We start from the raw sequence: 12245 nt of genomic DNA, 5'->3' as shown, positions 1-12245 counted from the left end.
TTTAGGTATTGTTTCTTTATTTCATAGTCAAATATTATAACACAGCAAAAAATTGTAGAATTGAGGAAAAGTGCTATAACATATTTGCTGTCAACGCTATAGCAATAAAACAGATCTTCAACTATATGGAAAGATGCAAAAAACTATGGAAAAGATCATGGAAAATAATTATTAAAAAAGTTAAAAAAATCATTTTGCATATCAGTTTTCTGTCGAGATTTGAATGATCTTAGAACATAGTTAGTGTTAAGCACGTGTGCATAGTTTCGTATTTGCTAACCTCTTAATAATCAAGATTTTGTCGATATATAATCCGAATGTTTTACCGATAACCTATAGCATAATAATATCTATACCAACAATAATACTTCAAATAATCAGATTCAACAATCTGATACTGTGTCGTTTTTTATGGCAAGGTGAAATAACTCTCTGTTGTAAAAGCAGGAGTGTTCATGGATCGGATCGTATCCGTAAATCCGCAGTAAATATCTGTATCCGAACCGAAAATTGTGGATACGATTCGATCCGATTCGCAAATTAATCGGATCGGATCGGATTTGATCTGCACTCTTTGCGGATCGGATCGCGGATATCTGCTCTACATCCACGTATCCAATCCGCAGATCCGTAGATCCGCACAATAATAATTAAAAAATAAATAAATATATATGTTTGATATTATATTTACTTGTTTGTATGTTTTAGTTAGTAATTATTATTCATATATTGTATTATTTTATTTTTGCTATTTAGAAAGAGTTTGATTAAAAATATTTTAAGAATAAATAAGTTTAAAAGTATGAAAGAAATATTTTTATTGAATTTTTTTACATTGAAATATGATTAAAAAGAGAAGGTTTAATTATGCGGATATATCCGATATCTGATCCGATCCGATCCACACATTTGCGGATCGGATCGGATTCGGCACTAAAAAGTGCGGATATCATATCCGATCCGATCCGATGGAAATTGTGTAGATCGGATCGAATTTTCGGCCATATCCGATCCGATCCGATCCGCAGACACCCCTATGTAGAAGAAGCTATGCCCAACCCTTAATTCCATGCTCCATTTGCATTATAATCGTCGACGCTCTCTGGACCAAAAGTCATAAGCTCCACTTGCATCGCATCCAGGTCCAATGTCGAATAATGTCTTGGAAGTGGGCTCGGTTACAAACTAGTAATGGTGATGGCAATATATGCCGTGAGGAAGTAAAAGATGATAATTCAGTTTCTGGGACAAACTCTGTATCATTGTTGTGGTCACTTTCAGAACCAAATTCGACCCACTCTTCGTCTAACTCAGACTCTTTAGGCAACAAATCAGCTCTATTTAGTTTTTCTCACCTGAGTACGTAGGTCTTGCTACACAACCTGTTTGGGATTACATGTGAGGAAGAAGAACTATTGAAATTGTCTACTATCTCAACGCAAAACTCCATTACTTGTTCAGTCACAAGCTTTCTATGACAATCGAATATAGCTCGTACATGATCATTATTCTTTAGCCACGATATTTTATACCGAATATTTCTCATGGTGTCCAGTGAAATGTACTGATATCCAATTTTTCGAACATGTTTAATTCCAAGCATTTCAATATTGACCAAAATCAAACTTTCAAGCTCTGTGAACGAATGTAGCCACCAAGTATGTATGACAACATAATTATTGCATTCAAAATATGCACCATTATCTTTGCATAATATTGTTGCATTCAAATAAACAACAATTATCATACGCTTGTTAGCCATTTTGGAAATTTTGTTTTTGAGAAAAATAAGAAAGAATATATGAAAGGTGAAAGTTATTGGGAGAGAGAAAGAACATATATAGCAATCGTTGTCGAGAAATTTCGCTACAATATCACAGGCAACACATATGCTATAACATTATCACATTATAACGCTGCCAGAGATGGTGCTATAATGCTATTGTGCTGGCAACGAATGCGTTATATTTTCTTAGCTTATGTCGCAGTTATTGCCTGCATCATTGTTATCTGCGTTAAATAATCGAATGTTTAAAATGATGAAAAAAATTAAAAAATTGATTAAAAATGCATGTAAATATGATTTTTTTATTTATTTATAAAAAAAATCCACATTAAATGTATTTAGAGAAGAATATCAAATTTCACTCTATACAATAGTCATTTTAAAATTATTTCAAAAAGCATATACAGACACATATTAAATGCCTTTTTTTAATAAATAAAAAATTATATTTACGTTTTTAGTTAAAATTCAATTTTTTTTTCCTTTTCTAGGTATTGTTTCTTTATTTCATAGTCAAGTATTATAACACAACAAAAAATTGTAGAATTGAGGAAAAGTGCTATAACATATTTGATGTCAATGCTATAGCAATGAAATAGATCTTGAACTATATGAAAAAATGCAAAAAATTATAGAAAAGATAATGGAAAAAAATTATAAAAAAAGTTAAAAAGATCATTTTGCATATCAAGTTTATTTCTATCGAGATTTGAATGATCTTAGAATATAGTTGGCGTTAAGCACGTGTGCATAATCTCGTATTTACTAATTTCCCAATAATCAAGATTTTGTCGATATGCAACCCGAATATTCCACCGATAATCTACAGCATAATAATATCTACACCAACAATAATACTTCAAATAATCAAACTCAACAATTCAATACTGTGTCGTTTTTTATGGCAAGGTGAAATAACTCTCAGCTGTAGAAGAAGTTATGCCCAACCCTTAATTCCACGCTCTATTTGCATTATAATCATCAATGCCCTCTAAACCAAAAGTCATCAGCTCCACTTGCATCGCATCCAGGTCCAATGTCGAATAATGTCTTAGAAGTTTGGCTCGGTTACAAACTAGTAACGGTTGTGGCAATATATGCCGTGAGGAAGTAAAAGACGATAATTCAGTTTCTGAGACAAATTCTGTATCATTGTCGTGGTTACTTTCAGAACCAAATACGAGGCACTCTTCGTCTAACTCAGACTCTTTAGACAACAAATCAGCTCTAAGTTTTGGTATTTAATTTGGAGAGAATACCAAATTCCTACGGGGGATTCAGTTTTTCTCACCTGATTAGGTATTGCTATACAACCTGTTTGGGACTACATGTGAGGAAGAAGAACTACTGAAAACGTCTACCAACTCAACATAAAGCTCTATTACTTGTTCAGTCACAATCTTTATGTGACAATTGAATATAGCTCGTATATGATCATTATCCTTTAGCCACGATACCTTATACTGAATATTTCTCATGGTGTCGAGTGAAATATACTGATATCCAATTTTTCGAACATGCTTAATTCCAAACATTCCGATATTGACCAAAATCAAACTTTTAAACTCTGTGAACGAATGTAACCACCAAGTATGTATGACAACATAATTATTACATTTAAAATATGCACAACTATCTTTGCATAATATTGTTGCATTCAGATAAACAACAATTACCATACGCTTGTTAGCCATTTTGGAGAATTTGTGTTTGAGAAAAATAAGAAAGAATATATGAAAGGTGAAAGTTATTGGAAAAGAGGAAGAATATATATAGCAATCCTTGGTGAGAAATTTCGCCACAATATCATAGGCAACACATAGGCTATAGCAATATAGCATTATCACATTATAACGCTGCTAGAACAGTGCTATAATGCTATTGTGCTGGCAACAAATGCGTTATATTTTCTTAGCTTATGTCACAGTTAATGCTTGCACCATTGTTGTCTGCGTTAAATAATCGAATGTTTAAAATGATGAAAAAATTAAAAATTGATTAAAAATGCATGTAAATATGATTTTTTTTATTTATTTATAAAAAAAGTCCACATTAAATGTATTTAGAGAAGAATATAAAATAAAATAACAATAATATTATGTGCACATCTAAAATAAAAAAATTAATCATTCGTATATAATATATGTAAAAAAATAAAATATATATTAAAAATAAATTAAATAATATATATTTATATATGAATATATAATAGCTAATTTAATGATTAATTTTTGGTGTATAAATAAAATTTTTGATAAAATAAAGATAAAAAAAAATCAGCTTATCCTTATGTCCATGTGTTTAGAGCAATGAAGCTTCTTTTTCAATTCCCACTTGACTAATGACTACTACTCCTACTTCTTCTTATTTCCCTCCCTCGTGTTTAACGCTGAAAAGAAGTAGGATTAGGAACCCAATTTGAAGAACCTAAGCTATTCTTTCTCTCTCTCTCTCTCTCTCACTATTTTGTCACTTCCCTCTTGTTTTTGCATAGGGACGATTAACACAATAAAAACCCATTTTTATTGCAAACCCAACCAACCAACTTTAATTTATTTCATATTGGATGATGTGAAGATCCAAAAAGCAGAAGAGAATGTTCTTCTATTGGCTCATTTTGCCTATTTTCTTGGATCCTCTCTTCCCATGCATGGACTCAAAATCCAATTCTTCTTCTTCTTTTTCTAAATCTCCTTTTATTCTTCTTCTTCTTCTTTAGCCATGGAGGTACATAAAAAGATGCCAATAAGGTATTATAGGAGGCTACGAAGTTGGTTTAATTCTAGCAATATCAAAAAGGAAGATGATGCTAATCACAATGGTAATAATAATAATATTAAACCATCTTTCAGTTTATATGAAATAGAAGGTAATTTTTTTTCTTTTTTCTTTTTTCTTTTTTTTTGTCAATATATTATTTATTTTTATGCTTTTAAATTTAGACATGGGTGCTTTGTTATTATTATTGTAGATGGAGGAGAAGAAGACGAGATTGATGGTGGCTATGGTGGTGGGGATCTCTCCCTTGGGTCTCTGGAATTTGATTCATGCATTTTAACAAACAAGCTAAGGTAATTAATTAAGTTAATTTAATAATTACTAAATAGATATAGTTTTTCTTTTCTTTTCAATTGATGTGATTAATACTAATAATAATAACAATATATAATATAATAAATAATATTGAAATAATAATACTATTATTTCAGGGTGTTTGTTGGTACTTGGAATGTTGCTGGGAGATCTCCTATTGGAAGCTTAGCTGTTGACTTGGAAGATTGGTTAAATCTCAAGGATGCTGCCGATATTTATGTTCTTGGGTATATTTTAATAATTACTTTGGATCTTTATTTAATTAATTAGTTATTTATAGTATGTTATTATATATGAAATCATTATTTTGTTATATCTAATTTCAATTTTTTCATCAGGTTTCAAGAGATTGTACCATTGAAGACCCTAAATGTGATAGGAGCAGAGGACCAAGCAGTTGCAACAAGATGGAACAACCTCATTGCAAAAACTCTAAACAACAAAACTTGTGAATTATGTTCCTCATGTCCAAATTCAACACCTCTTTCGAAGCTGTCCTGTGATAATTATTATTATTATTATTGCAACCACATTAATGTGGATGACAATAATAACAATAATAATTCACTACAGAACGACTCGAATAGAGAGTGTTGTAGGATTAACAGAAGAGAAAATAATTATAGCAACGAGTATGCACTCGTTGCGAGTAAAAAAATGGTTGGAGTGTTTGTAAGCGTTTGGATGAACCGAAAAGTGTTGCAAAAGTGGCGTGTTTCAAACGTGAGAGTGTGCTCGGTGGCATGTGGGGTGATGGGATACTTGGGGAACAAGGGATCCGTGGCGTTAGCATGTCGATCGAAGGGACGAGCCTCTGTTTCGTGGCGGCTCACTTGGCGTCCGGGGAGAAGAAGGGTGATGAAGGGAGGAGGAACCACCAAGTAGCTGAGATTTTTAGGAGGACATGTTTTCCTAGAAACACAACAAAAGATGATTATGATATTAATAATCACCATCATCCTCTTACCATCTTAGGCCATGAGTAAGTTTAATTATTTCTCTCTACCTTAATCTATTTTTGTTATTGATTATTATATATTATGCTTGTTAATATTGTTGTGTGAAAATGATAGGATTTGGTAGTTCATTGGCATATTCAATAATTGAATGCATGTTTTTGGCATGTTAAATTATAGACATATTAAGATATCTTAACTATTTAATTATCTTGTATTGTGGGGTTGACAAAGTCAATTTTCATATAAGATGAATGACTGAAATGCTCATTTCTATATTTTGCCAAAAAAAAAAATATGTGATTTTTTAAAATTATTTTTTGAGAAATGTTATTTTAGTAACTAAAGGTAGCTTGACAAATAATAAATCAAGTTGTCTTTAATTGTTAAATAATACTAACAAAACTTTTTAAAAAAATTAAGATAGTTTACCTTCAATCGTAAGTTGTCAAGTTATTTTTAGTTGTTGAAATAACATTTCTCTTATTTTTCATTCTTATTGTTTTATATTTTTTCCATTGTAAAAACAATTTGAAAATAACATATGTAATAATAAAAAAATGACATTATCAATTAAAAAGTATCAATGTTCACTCCTTAAAATATAAGTTCAAGTGTCATTGTTCTTGAGATTAATTATCTTGCATTCACCATTTTTTCTCCATTTTTTTCGTTTATAACTGGAAAATACTAAAATCTCTTGTATCACCACTTTACTTAGAGAGTTAGAGATTGTATGATGAGTATTACATTTGAAATTGTTATTTAAGAAAATAAATGGAGAGAAATAGAAAATGAATGGTCTCAACTTTTTTTTGTTCACTTAAAAAAAATGTAGTATAATTTTTATTTTATTTTATTTATTAAATGTCTTGTCCAGATTCCACCTAAAAATTATATAAGAGATCATCACATTCGATATCATCTATTCACATGTCTGTTATGTCGGTTTCTCAATTTTTTTTATTTTTATTTATTTATTTTTTTTAAGATATAATAACCCTAGTATGTATGTATGTATGATGAGTTGTTTGAATTGTTCCTACATGAGATCTAAAAAGTGTGTGTTTGTTTGAAGCTCTTTAAAATTATAAACTTTTTTATATAAAAAATAAAGAAATTTTCTTTTTTAATATTCTATTTTTTGTAAAAAAAAAAAGTTATATACATATATATAATTGTTTCCAAATTTATACGTCTTGCTACTGAACAAAAAATCATCAACAATAATCTAAATCGAAAAACCAACACAAATTAGATTACCAAGACTTGGAAAGTAGCAGAAAGGAAAGAACAAGAAACTGGAGTTGTTTGAGAGCAGTTGTTAGTCGTTTTTAATGTTGGTCGTTTTCGTCAATTATGTAACGTCTTTTTCAACTTCAGCCAAAATCTTCTGAAATAACGGCACCTAGCTAGATACCTTTTATACTCATAAGGACCTCACTTTATTAGATTCGAGTAAATTTAATTTGGGTCTATGAAATTATTCTTCAGATATAGCTTAGTCTATATATTAGTATTGTATAAATTAATAATATCTAAACTAATACTATAATTATTTATTGTTTTATCGTTTCTTTCTTTTTTCCCTCTATTTTTTATGCTTTATAACTTTAGTTTAATTTGATATGGGCTTTCTAAGGTTTAAGTATTATTCTATACAAATAGTTAAACCTTTATTGATAAAGTATCTTCACGAGAAAAAGATATATCTTTGTCACAAAAGTGGGTTAGGCCCAAATCAGAAACTAACCAAACTTATTTTGGTGAAGTCCTTTTCAAGACCCATAAAGATTCTGACAAAAACAATGACCCAAAAAGTTGAGAAGTCCTTTGCAAATTGCAATTACCGATAAGAAAAAAAAACATATGACCTAAGTGGAATGCATAATTTAAACCAATCAAATAATTATGTCAAAAAAAAAAAAACTATCAAATAGTGGACTGCAAACCAACTTAAGCTGTCAGGATGTCAATCCTGCCATTTACCCGCAGTATCTTATTAGCTAACAACAAAAATTTTACAAATCCCACATTTTTTTTATACCAAAATATGAGACTCGAATTCACGACCTCTTAATTGAGTATGAGGAGATTATGTCATTTGAACTATTATTCATTGACGAATAAATCCTACTTATTCAATGTATGTGTGTGTAATGTATGGGAGTATATTCTCAAAAAACGTTTAATTAGTGTAGATTGACCTTATAAAATCATTTTACACTAATACAGTATGAGTAAATGAATGTAAGATAATTGTACACTTTTCGAATATGGATTTAGCTATCATACATTTTAAAGATACATGTTAAAATTATTAATAATAAATTTTTTTAATTTTTTATTTTAATAAATACACAGTAAATAGAATAATATTATATGATTAGTAAATATTATTTTTTATCAGTAATAATTTATACTCATATTTACATATTTTTACACACAAAAAATATATAATTTGTATTTATATTTACTAGAATTTTACACACATGAATTAATACAGTTTATATTTATATTTTTTAAAATTTGAATACATAAATTAATAAAATTTATTTATTAAAGATAATTTAATATTTATACTAACTAAATAATAGTAAAAAATACTAAAAATTGCTGATTTCAAGAGTTTCTCCTCTTAAGAGATATGTTGGTTAAATGGTTAGAGTGTTTATGTTAAATCCTATGTTTTAATGATTAAATAACGTTAACAATATTAAACAAGTTGATTCTTACCATGCATGTGGGTTGAAACTATGAAACAGTCGAATATTTTGGTTTGGGGACCTAAACTACAGGCTATACTTAGAGGACAAGCATGCTAGGAATCTGATAAGAAAGCAAGATTGGAAAGGTTTGCATGAATTTGACCAACTCCAAAAAGAACTTCAAGAAGGTGGAGTATTTGAAGGTTGGAAAGAAGGTAACATTGAATTTGCACCAACATATAAGTATTCATCATCCATTAGCAATAGATACTGTGGTGGTGGACTCCATACCAAATCAGGAGAAAAGCAAAGAACTCCAGCATGGTATACTCATTCTTTACTTATTACACTCACTTTTCTTTTCCTTTTATAATCTATTATTATTATTATTATTATTATTATAAAAGAGTTTGAAAATAATAATGGAGAAAATATTCAGTTTGATTCCTGAACACTCGAGTCTCAATTTAGTCTTTGAAGTTTCAATTGCCTCAATTTATTTCCTATACTTTTTAAATTTTAATCACGTTAGGCCCTGCGGTAGTTTCTGTCATAGAGTCAATTGAAAAGTTTAGGAATTAAATTACGGCAATTGAAATTTCAACGACTAAATTGAGGCTCGAGTGTAATTTCAGCGGCCAAACGGGGTATTTTCTCATAATAATGTGAACTAAATATTGAAAAATGAACGAAGAAAAAATTTTGTTTTTCAATCTTTAAATAAAATTATGAAAAAAGATACATTGAAAATAAAAATAAAAACTAAACAAATCCAAACTTCTATGTTTTGTTACAGGCGGAATTGAATTTGTGTAAATTAAATGATGAAGAAAACAAAGTAACAACGTATACTCACTAATTATTATTATTGACACAGGTGTGATAGAATTTTATGGTATGGAAAAGGAATAGAACAGCTTCATTATACTCGGAGTGAAATCACATTCTCTGATCATCGCCCTGTTTCTGCTCTTTTTACTACACACATTGAAATTAATTCATCTGCCACACCACTTCTTCAACTTCACAAATTCCAACCAACATTGTTACACCCCACACATGTAAGACCTCTGTCTAACTTTGCTTTCTTAAATTACCAGATATATATATGATTTATGGATAATGCTAGGTAACATAATTTAAAAGTGTGTTCGATTTGCATTTTTTTAGTATTTTTTTTAGAATTATGTAAAAAAAAATAAAACAATATTTTTTTATTTTTATTTTTATCTTTTATATTCTTTTTCTTTTATAAAAATTATGAAAATAAAAATACAAACTAAATACACCCTTAGAATTTAGTTATTTTAGTTAAGTTGAGATGGATTTTGAATGGAATAAAGTGATAGTATGAAGCATTGATGATTGAATTTCTAAATGTTTTTGGCAAGAAATTTTGAATATTTGAATTTTTTTATGAACTTTTTTTTTTCTTTTTGTTACATGAATGAATAAAGTGGTATGTTGATTTTCTTCTATGTACTCTAATTAATTATGGAAGGGGGTGAACAAAGAAGATGAAGATGGAAATCCCACTTTATTATCATTGTTAACAAAGGACGTACAAGCCTGCTAACACAAGGAAGAAGAAAAGAAAAGAAAAAAAAAGTTGTAAATTAGAAAGAATGCTTATGATGTGATTATCATTTATCGATAAAGATGTCAATATTTTTTGGAATATTAATTACTTTGGATTTATTTGAAGGGTTAAGATTAATTAGGTTGCAAGCTAGTAGTGTAGCAAATATAATAGAGTGCGAAATATAATCAATTAAGATGTATTGTTGATTTTGTATGGAAAGATCTTAGTCCAAGACAAAAAAAAGTTCGTTACAATTAATATTAATATTGTGAATTTTATAATATGATTGATCAATGATCAGTACTCAATAGTAATTAAAGATAAACAAGTATAAGAAATAATTAACTAATTAATTATATTGTGTTCCAATACTTTGCCATTTGCAAGTTCATTGTAAACCTACTACGTCCTTTTAGAAATCAGCAAACAAACTTAAGCCTCTTCACAATAATGCATGTGATGATATCATTTATTTTTAAAACAGAAGAAAAAGAAAGAAATTAGGTCAACTGCGGCCAAGAGTACAATAATATTGCAAATAACAATTATAGTAATTGGTACTTGGTACTTGGTATTAACCTATTAGAATATTTAAAATGGATCAAATTTATTGCATCAGCTTGTTTATTCATTTAAATTTATCAATATAATTAAATTAGTTTATATTTTGAGTTAAATAGACAATTTGTTTAATTTTTTGTATTTTTAAAATTAGATTTTTTTTGCCAATATTTTTTATGATTCAATTCAAAAATTCAACCAATCAACTAAAAAAGTATTGTTTATTTAACTCAAACGACGCCGTTTTGAGGAGATAGATACGTTTTTACTGTTCCCTTATTCTCAAAACTTTGACGTTTTAAAGCTAAATAGGTCTCCTAAAATTTTTGTTATAAGTCAAAAAAGTCCCTTAATAAGGGGCACCTATCTACCTATCTACAATAAGAGAGATATACAAAATTACGGAAACTATAGAGATATCAAGTTCATGAGCGATACCATGAAGTTATGGAAAATAGTGATAGGACGGAGGTTGAGAAAAGAAACACAAGTAACAGAAAACAAATTTGATTTTATGCCAGGCAGATCCACCACCGAAGCAATATACCTGTTAAGAAGGATGATGGAGAGGTATTGTAGAAATAAAAAGGATCTACATATGGTGTTTATTGATTTGGAAAAACCATACAATAGTGTGCCAAGGGAGGTCTTATGGAAGGTTTTAGAAAAGAAGAGAGTAAGGATCGCATATATTCGTGCAATTAAAGACATGTATGATGGGGCCACAACAAGTGGGAAAACTCAAGGTGGTGGGACAGATGAATTTTTTATTGGTATAGGATTACACCAAGGATCTTCCTTAAACCCAAACATTTTCACATTAATCTTGTAAGTACTCACAGAGCACATCCAAGAGCCTGTGCCATAATGCATGCTTTTTACCGATGATATCGTCCTTATGGGAGAGTCAAGAGAAAACCTAAATAAGAAGTTGGACTTATAGAGAGAAGCTCTGGAAGTGTATGGTCTGTGCACAAGACATAGCAAGACGCAAATTTTGGGGTAAAACTAAGACATTTAGGTGTATTATTTAAGAATTTTTGGTGGATTTGTACTGATAAATTCTACATAAATCAAAGATCTTCCTCTTCCTCCTCCTTATCTTCTACTGCTTCTTCTTCCTTTTTTTTCTTTTTCATCTTTCCTTTTTTGTAGTACCTCTCAAGTTTCTTCTTGTTTTACTCTTTCTTAACAAGAATAAAAATAAAAAATCAAACAAAGAAGTAAAAAAACACATAATATTGCAAAATTATTTGAAAAAGAATGAACCTATATTCATTCAATTAAAAGAAAGAAAGAAATAAGGGAAAAATGAAGAAAAAATGCAGCATTAGAGAAAATATTTTTGTGTAGTTGCAGCAAATTTCGGGATAAAACTAAGACATTTAGATGTATTGTTTTAGAATTTTCGGTAGATTTGTACTAATAAATTCTGCATAATTCAAAACTCTTTCTCTTCCTCCTCATCTTCCTCATCTTCTGCTGCTTCTTCTTCTTTTCTTATATCATCATCACCATCTTTTTTTCCTTATTCATCTTTCCTTTTTTGTTTTACCTTC

At 29.3% G+C, this 12245-nt stretch overlaps 1 pseudogene; it reads left to right on the top strand.

The window, feature by feature from the left end:
* The first annotated feature begins 4132 nt into the window (after nt 1-4132).
* Nucleotides 4133-10230, top strand: LOC107471098 (type IV inositol polyphosphate 5-phosphatase 7-like; annotated as a pseudogene).
* The last annotated feature ends 2015 nt before the right edge of the window (nt 10231-12245 follow it).

Source organism: Arachis duranensis, chromosome 10 (genome assembly GCF_000817695.3).
Source record: "Arachis duranensis cultivar V14167 chromosome 10, aradu.V14167.gnm2.J7QH, whole genome shotgun sequence".
Lineage (NCBI taxonomy): Eukaryota > Viridiplantae > Streptophyta > Magnoliopsida > Fabales > Fabaceae > Arachis > Arachis duranensis.
Note: the sequence above shows the minus strand (reverse complement) of the source record. Positions and strands in the feature narration are given on the sequence as shown.